At 35.5% G+C, this 12,124-nt stretch overlaps 1 long non-coding RNA gene across 2 annotated transcripts; it reads right to left on the minus strand.

Annotated features, from left to right (window-relative positions):
* Nucleotides 1-1,241: 1,241 nt before the first annotated feature.
* On the minus strand, nt 1,242-11,723 carry LOC105272394 (uncharacterized). 2 transcript variants are annotated; one of them, XR_892755.1, is made up of 3 exons: nt 11,377-11,723; nt 4,964-5,157; nt 1,242-3,906 (listed from the first exon to the last, which is right to left on the minus strand). It is a non-coding gene; the product is annotated as an uncharacterized lncRNA (long non-coding RNA). The 2 variants fall into 2 exon arrangements; XR_892756.1 differs by lacking the exon at nt 11,377-11,723 and adding an exon at nt 6,662-6,913.
* Between the last annotated feature and the right edge of the window lie 401 nt (nt 11,724-12,124).

Here is a 12,124-nt window from a genome sequence, read left to right on the forward strand (position 1 = left end):
TGCAAATAGATTATGAGGAGATTTTTTTCAATCGAACTTAGTTTCAGTCGTTTCAAACTCGATTGAGAATCGATTCAAATTCAAAGTGTTTTAGAATCGAATTGTTATCGACTTGTCGGTAAGTCGATGGCAAATAGATTATGAGGAATTTTTTTCAATCGAACTTAGTTTCAGTCCCTTCAAAGTCGATTGAGAATCGATTCAAACTCAAAGTGTTTTAGAATCGAATTGTTATCGACTTGTCGTTAAGTCGATTGCAAATAGATTATGAGGAGATTTTTTTCAATCGAATTTCAAGCAACTAACAGGTAAGTCAATTCCGAAGCGATTATCCGTAACACTTTTCAGCCGAACTGAAATCTAGTTGGTTGAAAGTCAATTTAAATTCTATTTTAGCCCGAAATTGTTTATAATCGAATTTCAAACCACTAATGGAAAAGTCGATTGCAAATACATCAGGATTATTGAGTTTTGTGGAAGTCGTTTGAGGGTCGCTTTATGGAAATTTCTCAGCATTGAGTCTCAATCGATTAATTGATAAGTCAATTAGGAAAGGATTATAAGGAAATATTTTCAACCGAGCTAAAATCAAGTCGCTTGACAGTCGATTGCGAGCGAATTCAAGCTATACGTGATTTGGAATCGAGTACCGATCGTGTAATAGGTATGTCGATTACGAACACATTATAAGAAAATCTTTTTAATGGAACTACATTCGAGTTGCTTGAATGTCGATTGAGAGTCGATTTAAGCTGGAAATGTGGTAGAATTGACTTCTAATCGACCAATGGGCAAGTCGTTTGTAAAGAGAGTATAAATAGTTTTTTTCAAACAAACTAGAATCGAGTTTAGCGAACCTGGATTCTTTTTTGAATTGAGTTTCTATCGAGTTATGAGTCACTCGATTACAGATGGATAATAAACAAAAATTTTCCTTGGAAATAAAATCAAACACAATCAATTCACAATAGTAGCAATGGTATCGGAATACCGAATTGGACGTCTTCGCTGCGAATGATGGAATTAAGATTTAAGAGATGCAACGAGCATCTTTTTTCCAATCTTCCAGAATTCCAATTTCCATTTTGAAACTCTCAACCATTTGTTAGGTTTCTAGAAAAAGCAGTTAATTAGAAAATCAATGAAAAATTAACAAGGGCATTGCTTTTCAGCTTCATTAGCTATTAGAGAATGATCGTACAATATAAGAAAATATATAACTAAAATAATAATATGCCTCATGTGTAAGTAATGTCAAATTTTATATATTGGTTTGAATACGCCGATCATAAAATAGGTATTAAGAATAAGTTTGATTTTTGCCAAATTACATTTTTTTGCTTCCATCGTGTAACTACATCATTGAATTTAATCAGTTTCCCATACGTTGGGCAATTTCATAACACGGATTCCTTCAGCACTATCCACTTTCAACGCTGGGCCTGTGATATTGCTGGCCTGTATTAAAACTAGCTCATCACAGGGACTCACATTTTTTATGAATCTTGTATTACAGGCGTTTCCAAGATATTGAAACCGCTTTACAAAGAGGCCATTAATAATTTCGTCCCCATTCGAAAAATTAACTATTGAAGAAATATCACCGAATTTCTCGTCATTGTAACAAATGGTACAATTGGAAAAATTAGTTGTTGTCCGAAAATCAAGTGTTCTATAATCAATCCCATCGATGCGAGCATGTTTATAAACTGTGAAATTTTCAGGAACATATCCAGCTTGACAGATAATATCACGTTCGCTTTCAGACGGCTGTCTGCAATTTCCTTTTCCTAAGCAAACAAAGCGATGGCTGCGGATATCGTTACGCTCAATAGAGTAATCATAATGTACTACATTTAAAAGTTCTGAAATGTAATTCCTAGTGTCATGAGATATTGTTTTATCATATGCACAATTTTGGATGAATTTGTTCATTAGAAATCTGGTATAGACTTGCAGTACTGCTCCATTAGAACTTGTTATTGCCTGAATAATCTTTCGGTTCATGGATTCAAATGGATATGCATTGTGGACCCACATTGGGCCCCAATTTCTGACAGTTTGACATACATGTGTTAGCAAGTGGATATTATAGGTCATTTTTTTAGTTTCAAAATAGAAATCAAAATTTATCACGTATCGTTTTAAAAGATTCTCAGCATAATCGATGTCATCAAGAATGATACAATCGCCATTTAATATATATACAGCTTCAAATAACAACGCTAAATGTTTTAGATATTTATCAGGCAAAATTTTTTCCAAACAAATTAACCCATAATATGCAAAATTGCGCCATTCTGAACATTTGTATGAATTTACGTATTTTAACTCCCGCGTTCTCCTTGATATCCGACTAGGAAATTTTATCGACAACATTACTTTATCAATTTTTCGCCTACTTTGTGGCTCACCAATGTACCACTCCTCTCCTACATCTTTTAGAAACATCAAAAGATGATGCTTTACCACACCAGCTATATTATGCATAGTGTCAACGACAGAACCTTTTCCTAAGTCAAAACCCTTGAGAAGTCCTAGAGCGGAGGGCCCTTTCACTCCCCTAATATTGTTTACATCTCTTTTCCCTTGTTGATAATTTTCTAATGCTTCCACGGCATCAGCTCGTATTGATGCATCCGTGCGGAGAGAATAGGTATCGTCAGCGGGATATTTTGACCCTTTTATTCCCGCGATAAATGTACCCTTATGATAGCAAAAAGTGCATCCCCATTTACCATTGAATTGAGTCATTCGTAAATATTCATAACGCGCTCCAGAGTCAGCGCAGAAAATTAGCGGTATAAATTTACTAATTATGTTGTACCCGACCGATGGTTGCCAAGTTATGCCGTCCACGTATAACTTATTAATTTGTTGCGTAAATGGTAACATATATGCGTTTGGTAGTGGCTTTTGTTTGTCAACCCATATACCCGCAAGTAATATATGTTTTTTCCTCAAGTGAGGAGGTAATTCATTAATTTGAACAAAAAGGGGCCATGCACTCAAAGACGAAGATTCCGAGATGGACGCTCCATCAGTATTGAATGTGAAAGAGAAATTCCACTCGTTATGGAGAAACTTGCCTAGCTCGCATAATTTTTTATATTCTGTACCGTCATAAATATCCCTCATACAATTAGAGTGAGGTCGATTAAAGCGATATTTCAAAAATTGAACTACATTGGGTACACAGAAAAGTTCTTCAATTTGATGTTTCATACTAACTGAAAAGAAAAACGCAACGTGTTTGTGACTTTCATTAGGTCCACACAGCTTACATTCACATTCTTTATCAACAATTTTTCCTACTCCAACTGGAATTCGGCATTCTCGGCAATAAAGCTGGCGCGTAACTGTTTCATCGTTTCGTTGTAGAGCTTTCCATAAACCTTTTTTTGTTGTAGGTAGACCACTGTGATGAGTTGTGCGAGCGATCCATTTATAATATACCAATGTTGCTTCATAAGTCCATTTATGTGCCATTGACATCGCTAATCCAGCTAAGAAATAATCTTTCACAGTTATGTGATCTTGTACATTAAGCCGCTTGTCCAAATGATTTAATGAGCTTTGCATGAAAGGAGTATTGTTATGAGCTTCATTTTCATCATCCTCGGTATCACCATCTTCATCTTCGATACTTGCGCATTCCCAATCATCACCTCTTCGGTTCGCTCTTTCCTGTTCGTCCTCTTCTTCTTCACTTTCTTCAGTGGCGGAATCTCCGCTCTGTAGACTCCGGTCTTCTTGTTTTGATTCACTATCATTAGAACTTATCTCGAGTGAGTTGTCCACAATTTCATTTTCATCTTCATCTCCAATTTGGAAGTTGTCGATCAATTCTTCGGAATCGTAGTCGACATTTATTCCCTCGGGACCATCATTCACATGTCGCTCCCGCTGAAATGTAGTTTCTCCATTAGGCAAATCGTATATGGCAGTCATATCAAGGATAGAGAGCGTCTAGGAAATAAAAGAATTTCTTTCATGCCTGTCATGTCAACAGTCAAAATTAGGTTTAACCAAATTAACAAAATTAGGTTTGCCAGTAAAAAGTTAATATAAAGAATGCTGTCTCTTGAAACTTTTTTCGCATTCGATTTTTATACGTTATTCATTCAGTTCGATCAATAAAAAAAGTATCATTTTGGGATCTAAAACAAATGATGTTTTGAAAAATATTCAATTTGTTATTACTGTTACACTTTTTCATGTATATTTTTAGTAGATTCTTCAAAAAATTAAGAATTGAGGACATATTCTCCAGATATTGGAAGATAGGATAACTATGTCTTTAATGACGGAATTCGCCGATTCATTATATGAAAAATGATTCAAAATTTATGAAGTTTTCTTATGTTTTTTTTTAAAGGTTACATTCCAATTCTCGATACAAGCCACCAAAAAAAACACTAAAAACTATGGTAGTCAAAGTTTTTTTGGCGCCCTTGTATTACCCTATAAAAGAGAACTTCCAAAAAGTAGCATTTTGTTTCAATTTGAAAGTATTACTGATATTAAAAAAGCCCATTTGTAACTCAATCTACCAACTATTTTTACCTATTGCCTATATATATTTTGCATACGAACTATTTTTTTAAAACCAAGTTATAAGAGATGTCCTGTATATGTCATTCTGCTCCCCAAAAATGATTTTAAAAGAAGCTTTCTTAGGTTCTAGCTATGGAGATATTTTCGAAAAAATGATTTTTAAGGGAGAGAAAATTTTAATTTTGTCTCTATTGCACACCTACCTTGTTGAGAGCTTCCAAAATGAAAATAAATTATAGTTTATGAATTTTCATAACTTTCCTTGGTAGAAATTGAATATCACAAAATTATGGCGAATTTTGATAGGCGGGTACAATAGAAGTAACAAAGAAATGTTTCCTCAATGAGCACATGACAAATGCTCAAGAATCATAGTTTTGTAGTATTAATTATAAACTATTATTACCACTCCATCGTTGTGTCTTCCTGGCCAGGCACCAGCCAAAAAATTTTCGTGGTCGAACTCAACGAATGCACGCCGAAATTTTGATTGTCTCCTTTGTATCGCACTCTTCGATGATCCTCGACCTTGACGTTGAAAATTTCCATCATCCATGACTCCTTGCGTCAATATGGAAAATATCAACGGCAGTAAGAAATCTGCGGAAGAAATTTCTTGATAAAATTAAAACAAAAAGTGAATGGACTCCAAAAATGACACTCAAGCCAGTGGCATAAGGGTGATGTGTTCTTTTTCGATTAATGTATCTTCTCATGTTGGCTTTGGAACGATCACAATGAAATTATTTAAATAGATCCAGTTTGTATATGCTCGTTACGATCTCTGAGATTCAGATATTACATGTTACATTTTTTATTTTTATTATGCTCTTTTTCATTTATTTACGGATGAAATTTGCGTCAGAAGTTTCTATTTTGGGATTAAAAGTTTTTTTTTTAAAGAGATTTTGGATTTTTTAATTCGCAATTTTTTAGTTCACATGTTTTCAATCAGTGCATTGACGACTTTTGTTCGGGAAATTTCAATTTTTAAGGACCTTTTGCACGGCGGTGGTATAATAGTAATTTATGCTACAAGGGCTGAAAAGTATTTTGGGCACCTACTTCATCAGAATCCGCCTCAAAGGCGCGGATTTTAATCAAATATGTTTTTAAAATTCTGCTAAAATACGTTGCCAAATTTGCCCCAATCTAATGGTGATTTTTTTTTTTTCCTCTTCTAATTCCCTAAGTTTAATCGGCTGTCAAAGGCTAAATATTTGTCGAGGTCTAACTAACGTTTGAATAGCTCAATTTGAAAAATTAAAAATGTCACATTCGGAGATTTTCATAAACTTCTGGTGGCATTTCATTTTCCTCCTAATCTAATATTTTATTTATTCTTCGTTGATGACTAATCATCTCCTGTAATTTTATACTTTTATTTATGTCTCTCTGGAAAAATATTGCATCTAAATGTCACATTTTTAGTTTTTCAAATTGAGCTATTCAAACGTTAGTTAGATCTCGACAAACACTTAGCCTTTGACAGCGGATTAAACTTAGGGAATTAGAAGGGGAAAAAAAAGAAAAAATATCATCATTAGATTGGGGCAAATTCTAATGGTAACATATTTTTTTTCTTTAAATAAATTCCGAGGTAAGGTATCCACTGTTAATCGCTTTCAAAAGTTAGTATTTCATTAGACATACCCTTGAAATTAGATTATTATATAATTGGTAACAATCATCACTAAATCTCTTTCTAGAAAAAAAAACCAAAATTAAAATTTGTAAATTCTTCGATTTTTCCGGGAGATTTCGGCGGATGAAGATCATTTTCAGCAAACTTCACGGTCATTGAATTTGTTCGAATTTTTAGGTCCCAATCTACGTAGAAATGGTCGGGTGGATTTATACAGCGTTTTCGCTCTTCATTCATTCAAGTGGAGAGATTCTAATTTGAAATGAATACGAGAGAGTTTAAGGAGACTGCAAAATAGGTCAAGTTAAAGGACATTATTCTGCTGCAATGTTATTTATCTTAGCTCGAAAGTAAGTTTAATCTAGATCGTTCTACATCCAAGGCATTAGGTGTCCCTGAACCCGAAGAAAATGATAACTATTCACATTTACAAATATAATAGTATATGTTCGTCCTTACCTGCAAATTCTGCAACAACCAATTCTAGAAACTTCTGATTAATGTGCAATTCTAGAGTTGCGCATGAAATATGAAATGGAAACACTTCAATTCTGATGAACTATAACTTTGAGACAGAAAATGGATTTCTCATGTACACGATTTAAACTTATGTTCAAAGTGATATGAACCTGTGGCGCTAAATAATTTGGGTATTTCTCCGAGCAGACGTTGTTACTTCTTAGAATATTGAATACTTTCTCTAACAAATTGTTCAGACTTAGCGCCTTATAAAGGAGAATGGAAGACCGAAAAGCGTGGAGGGGGAAGAGGTCCGTCGGAGATGATTGGTCAAACCAAGGAAGAGGTGGATTCACTCTAAGAGTGCCTCATGCTTTGAGAGTAGAAAAAAAAAGGGTCTAGGAGGGATGAAGTCTAAGTCTGTAAAATTACAAATCGCAAATTGAAGATTTTCAGAATTTAACCGAAACCTCTAAGAATCCAGAATTTATTTCGTAGTAAGTTCCTGGAATTAACTCCTCAAGGATGCCCAGACCAAGGTTCAATCACCTTGGACGTAAACACTGAAATCAACCCACCTGATGATTTGAATACTTCGAACTCGGAATCTATTGTCTCCCAGGAAGAGGCAATGACCGACACCCAAAACATGATTGCTAACCAACCAACATCGCAAGTACTTGCCCAAAAGAAACAGGCAGTTAACCACATGCCCCCCCCCCCCCCCCCCCAATCCATACCAGTGACAAGACATTGAAGGAAATAACAGAGATACTTACCACATCGATCAAAGAAAATATAGCAGATAAGTTTTATTTAAAACAGCCGAACGGCTCTAATCATATAACAATTTTTTGTCATAATTTAGAGCCTCCGTAAAACAAAATTTCTTTCAATAAGTAACTTCAATTTCTGAACGAAAAATGCAATATAGGTTTCCTAACAAATCTAATTAATTATAGTGGTTGAATTTCCCCCCTCCCATATTCCCCATAAACTTAGGATAATAGAAAAACATAAAATTCCCCCATAAAAACCCAGTAACCTTTGTAACATGCCCAATTTCACTGGGGATGAAATCGGTCAGTTAACCCGCCCTTTTCCCCTGGAATCTAAAATCGTCAAGATAAAATCATAAGTTGGGCGCCAGTCATTTTTTTGTTCCTCCGGAAATAACAAACCGGAATACCCTAAATTTCAAAACGGAAACGAAAACTCAAAAGAATACTATAAAGTAAAGTCTCGAAAGAAAATCCCAGGAAAAGGTGGTAATTACCTGCGCTGCTCAGGGGGTCGATTGTGGAGAGAGGGATGGATTCTGGTGGAAACAAGTTTATTGGGCAAAACTCTAACATAAATCCTCCGAAATCGCGAAATTCAAGAGCGAAACCAGACTATATTCGATATAAAAATTATTAATACAGAGTTGAGTGAAAGAAATACAAAACTAGGCGTAACGTACGCAGAGACACAAAATTTCTAATTACTCGAAATCCAAATAACCTCAGATTTGGCCAAAAGGCACGAGAATCATTTCGGGCGAATATTCGCCATCCTAAAGTAATTTTTAGGATGGCGGTAAACGCATAAGTCAATCAACGGAGCAAGACTCGAGAAGATAACGCCAGTACTAATAATCTTCTATAAATCCAGCTCCATAAATAAACTTTGTAAGGCGCAGGGCGCATGGCATCCAAGATACTGCACAGCTCGAAAACATGCTACAAGTGGAGGCTTACTGAGCATAAAACATAGCCACGTGAGGACTATCGGCCGGCGCAGCACGCGAGATTCAAAATGAATTCTCTAAACGTACGAAAGCGGTACAAAATGTCGAAATATTCGAAATAGTAGCGCGTGAAACGCATGACGAATCGTTAATGTTCGTAGACGTACTTTATTGTTAATAAAACTGGCTAAAACAGTGATTAGAGGCGCTAAGATAACCGTAAGGGGAATGAGAGATGAGAGAGAGTCTCACCTCGGCGTGCCACACAACGAGAGGGCAAGAGATGTTCTCGACTCGGTGTCCAAAGCAAGACTCTCTTAATTAATGATTTCAATTATCCGAAATATTCCCAAAATCGTTTCTAAATGATGACGTACCCGAAAACTCTCGAATGAGGCGTCCAAGACGCAATTGCATCCTGTCGAAAAATGAACATCTCTAACACGAGGCGCGATGTTCTCCCACGGATTTTTTTCCTAAAAATGGCTCTACACGCACGAATTCTGCTCTCCCGTACTGAGCATTAATTAATTATTAATTAGAAGGCGCGAGGAAGACTCTAACACACACTCGTAACGCGAAATCCGCAAAAATAAATGAGAAAGCATGGTAATGCTCACCCCAAATCTTCCTCCGTCTCTCCAGGCTGTACCTCAGCAAAAATTCACGTATTTATCTCCGCCCTGGTCTCTAAATGTTCCTCACACTCGGCACTAGCTCCTCGGCACACAAAGAAAATCCTCTAAACTCGTAATTAACACTAAAAGAACGATAATTTGTTGGACGTATCTCTCGATGTCAACAACGAACTGGCGTTTTCGCAATATGACGGGCGGGAACGCGGTCAGCACCCTATCTCGCAACTAAAACCCTAACGACTTCAAATTTCCTAACGCGCAAAATCTTAAATAGGCAAAACTGCAATTAAATTACTCTCCAGATGCTGGACGGTTTTTCTCCTCAAATAAATTCTTTTTAATTAAGGGCGCGTGTTTAGGATGGTTTTCTCACGCGATCTCGGGATCAGAACGAATGCAATTATATAACTCCTATTTTTTTTCCATAAGTAATTCTTGTTAACTCTTTGGATTCTAATTTTCACGAACCCTAAACAACCTGACTACTCAGGAGTTCCTCATGGTTGCACTGATTCCCTCCTGACCTGTCACCGAAACCCTAACCCTAATCTGTTCTGCCCCGTAAATCCTACAATTGAGCGATAATATCGCAATTATTCCTACACCTATCCTACACATTCGCCTAAGATCGTTATCCTAAATCTAACCGTTCAGCTCGATATTTTTGGCTTAAGACGCGATTAAATAAGGAACTCTCTCTAATTAAATTTTATTTTTCAAAATTGTAATTCAGTATTTTGGCGATAATTCGCAATAATCCTTCCCTAAACCTCAATCATCTTAAGTCGATATTTTCGGCGTGAAAACGCAATTAAATTCTCAAACTAAATTTTGGCATCAATAATGCATTTAAATCCTCAAATTTTAAGCGACTCTAAATCTCAATTCTGGATTCTACTGGGTCTTTTCCTACGTACTCACGATAATTTTAACAATTTTCTTGGTGATCTCGACGTCCAAAAGGAAACTCCCCAGATTTCTTTACACCCTGTTTACCTACTCATTGTCACTCGCAAACACCGTTAAGCCCTTTTTTTTAACACAAGTAGTAAAATTTCTTCATCTCGGATTGGACGTGAAATCACTCAGTATAACCAGCAGTAATTTGTCCAGAGTTAAAAGATTGTCGGTAATTTACTGGAATCTTGACCATACCAAAAAATTATGTTTTATAAGTTGGAAGATCGAATGCTAAATTTTATATGAGAAATAAAATGAGATATTTAAAAAATCTGTTATTCTAAGTGTTGCATGCAGATACACGCGAATTTACTAAAAATGGTTAATCGTATGTAAAATACCGATATTACTTGGTTTTACTTAATAACCTCCCCCCCCCCGGCCGCCATTCATCAAACTTCAATATTTTGGCATTTTATGACTGCAGAAGCACCCACTTCACCCACTATGTTGATGATTATTGCTTTCAATCCATTCCAATCATCTCTACCTGGGGAACTCCCCCTTCTCCTCAATCTTTAAGACCGAGAAAATTCAAAATCGCCTGACCAAGCTCGGATTACCCTGCCCTTTTACTTTCCAACCACTAATACGAAAACTACCAATATAATTACTGCACTCCCACATGGATGAAAACCTGAGCCCAATGAGTTTTAAGACAGTCCAAATTGTTGGTCAGTTCAATTCAGTTTGGCCAATTGTAAAAACTACGCTCTTCCTGGAACTTACAACTATACCAGGTTCCAAAAGGAAAGCATTATCTTGGAATAAACAGAGATAATAAATGCGCTGCATTTGGATCTCTTCATAACTATGTTTATAAATCGTCTACAAATATAAGAGTTTTGTGATTGTAACATATATAATTTGTTTTCTTTCAGCCACAGTGATTGTTTCTCAGTCTGAGTTAGAAAAGTAGTTGAAATACATCTAGAAAAGATTTAATGATGAAAAGATAGCGAAAAACTAGATTAAAATACACTAATAGTAAGCTAAGAGTTGAATATTGGTTATCATATTATATAAATCACCAGTTTCAATTTTTCCACGTTCTTTGAGCGATTCACATTACCCCCATTTATTCCCGGATTCACTCATAATTTATAAATATTTGATAAAAACAAACTTTGCTACTCCGCTATAATTTGGTTGCTTATTAGCAGGGAGAAAAATGCGTTTTTAAAATGAAAATATCGATCGTTAATATGAGCGATTTCAGCACAAAGGATCTTGATGCTAAACTAAGCATATCGATACCGTTTCGAGTTCATGAGAAATTCTCATCAGAAATTTTGTTCATCCTCTCCAACTAATATGTATATTCTAAGTTATTTTACATAATAAATGACATTCCATTTGTAATGCATTTTAACCATATGTGTACTTACCAATCATTGAAATAATTTTTGTTGGTTCAGGTCTCAGTTGGTTTTGTTTTAACTGACAGGTGACAGGTTATGCATGAGTGGCATAGCAAATTGTCGAAATTTTTCTAACGAAATAATTATCCGAAAATATCAGAGGTCCAAAGGCATTTCATAATTTCGAAAAGATATTATATATTATATCACATATTTGGCTGAGCACACCACTAAATTTGACATCAGATAATTTAACTTCATTGTTTCAATTATCATTTATGGTATCTAAAATTTATTTGTGAACAAAAACGGTAATAGTGATATCCAGAAATGTAGAAAATTTTAGAAAACATCGCAATGCCGGGAGCCTATTCTTTTTGAACCGATAGTAGTTCTCTCAGTATTCTCCTTTCCGAAGTTTTTATGGCGCTGGCTGATGCAAAGAGAGGAAACCGTGACGAACGAAAACATTCGATGTAAATTGGAGTGGGGGGTTATCCTTCCATCAGGATAATTTTTATGTAATTTCAGAATAAATTTTACTAAAAATTTCTCTCCGTGTGGAGAAACAACCGATGGACGGAATGAAAAATGAGTTCACTTTCATAAATTCGAAAAATTGTTAAACAAATTAGGGAAAAAAAGTCTCGCGAATATATACTCAAACGATTGGTAATTAGCTGAAATGTCGAGATTTACTGGTCCATTGGAACCTTTTTTTTGAACGGTTCCATTTTTGTCAACAAATTCAACAATTATTAATCAAAGGGGGGGG

This window comes from Fopius arisanus, unplaced genomic scaffold (genome assembly GCF_000806365.1).
Source record: "Fopius arisanus strain USDA-PBARC FA_bdor unplaced genomic scaffold, ASM80636v1 scaffold00169, whole genome shotgun sequence".
Taxonomy (NCBI): Eukaryota; Metazoa; Arthropoda; class Insecta; order Hymenoptera; family Braconidae; genus Fopius; species Fopius arisanus.